Below are 1,624 nucleotides of genomic sequence, written 5' to 3' on the forward strand. Positions count from 1 at the left end.
CCACTCCGGCCTATCACCCTCACCTTAACCTCCTTCCACCTATCGCATTTCCAACGCCCCTCCCCCAAGTCCCTCCTCCCTACCTTTATCTTAGCCTGCTTGGCACACTTTCCTCATTCCTGAAGAAGGCTCATGCCCAAAACGTCGATTCTCCTTGGATGCTCCTTGGATGCTGCCTGACCTGCTGCGCTTTTCCAGCAACACATTTTCAGTTTTCTTTGATAAGACTCCCTCTGTAACAGGATTCCTTATGAAGAGACTGTCTCTTTGATGAGATCTTGTTGGAGAGATTCCCATTGTTAAAGAGATGAGAGTTTATGCAACAAGTTCTCATCTGGACTGTAACATCTGTATCAAGGCGGAAACTGATTCAGTCATAACGTTTAAAAAAGAATTGGATCAATGCTTGAAAAGTTCATTTTAAATACAATGAGGAAAGAGCCAGAGTGGGATTACCAAAAACTCAATTTGATGACTATTTTTAATCAGTCTGCTTGGACATATTATGACATATGGGCAAGTTGGACTTGGATTCAGACCTGCTGGCTCAAAGGTAGGGACACTACCATTGTATCACTAGAACCCTCAACCTGATACTATATTGATGAACTGACTGACCTCCTCTTTTCTGGGTTACATTCTATAACTGTTCAATAATGGAACCATCCATGAAATCTTCAGTAAAGGGCCATAATAGTAACATGTACTAACCACCTTGATTAGATTCCAGCCTGTACTCTATCCCATCTAATGTTACTCTACATAAACCTCCAGCTGAACCACTTGGTTGGATGCTCTGCATCTTATGCAGTCCTGGATGTCACTGTATATATAAACCACCCAACGTCTTTGATTAGATGTTTGTATAAACCTCCCTGAAATTTAAATCTCTGATGGCTAATTCACTCCCTTACTCTCTCTTGGTCTGAAGTTTAATTGACTCTCTCTTTCTGAAGTAGGAACAAATTTCTGTAGATGCTGGAATCTGTACTGAAAACAACAAATGCTGAAGATCCTAATGGATCAGGCAGCATCCATGGACAGAGAGCAAACTAACGTTCAGCGTCTCGATAACTCTTCATCAGGCTGATCTGAAGTGAGGAGCAGGCAGTTGTGGAGGTCGGGAGTGCATGGAGTGCTGGGGGAGAGAGAATGTTGGTAGCTCAGATTAAGTGATTGAGATGAGAGAAAGGCAGGACAAGGTGTGTCCACCTGCCAGATTGGAAAGGTCAGACAGTCCCACTGGGGTAGGGGAACGGGAGAGATAGAGTCATAGAGATGTACAGCATGGAAACAGACCCTTCGGTCCAACCCGTCCATGCCGATCAGATATCCTAACCCAATCTAGTCCCACCTGCCATCCCTCCAAACCCTTCCTATTCATATACCCATCCAGATGCCTCTTAAATGTTGCAATTGTACCAGCCTCCACCACATCCTCTGGCAGCTCATTCCATACACATACCACCCTCTGTGTGAAAACGTTGCCCCTTAGGTCTCTTTTATATCTTTCTCCTCTCACCCTAAACCTATGCCCTCTAGTTCTGGACTCACACGTCCCAGGGAAAAGACTTTGTCTATTTATCCTATCCATGCCCCTCATAATTTTGTAAACCTCTATAAG

At 44.1% G+C, this 1,624-nt stretch overlaps 1 protein-coding gene across 1 annotated transcript in view; it reads left to right on the top strand.

Annotated features, from left to right (window-relative positions):
* LOC122539648 (peptide transporter family 1-like) overlaps window positions 1-1,624 on the top strand; it is a 55,810-nt gene that overhangs the window by 9,416 nt on the left and 44,770 nt on the right. The window lies entirely within an intron of this gene.

Source organism: Chiloscyllium plagiosum, chromosome 33 (genome assembly GCF_004010195.1).
Source record: "Chiloscyllium plagiosum isolate BGI_BamShark_2017 chromosome 33, ASM401019v2, whole genome shotgun sequence".
In the NCBI taxonomy this organism is placed as follows: Eukaryota; Metazoa; Chordata; class Chondrichthyes; order Orectolobiformes; family Hemiscylliidae; genus Chiloscyllium; species Chiloscyllium plagiosum.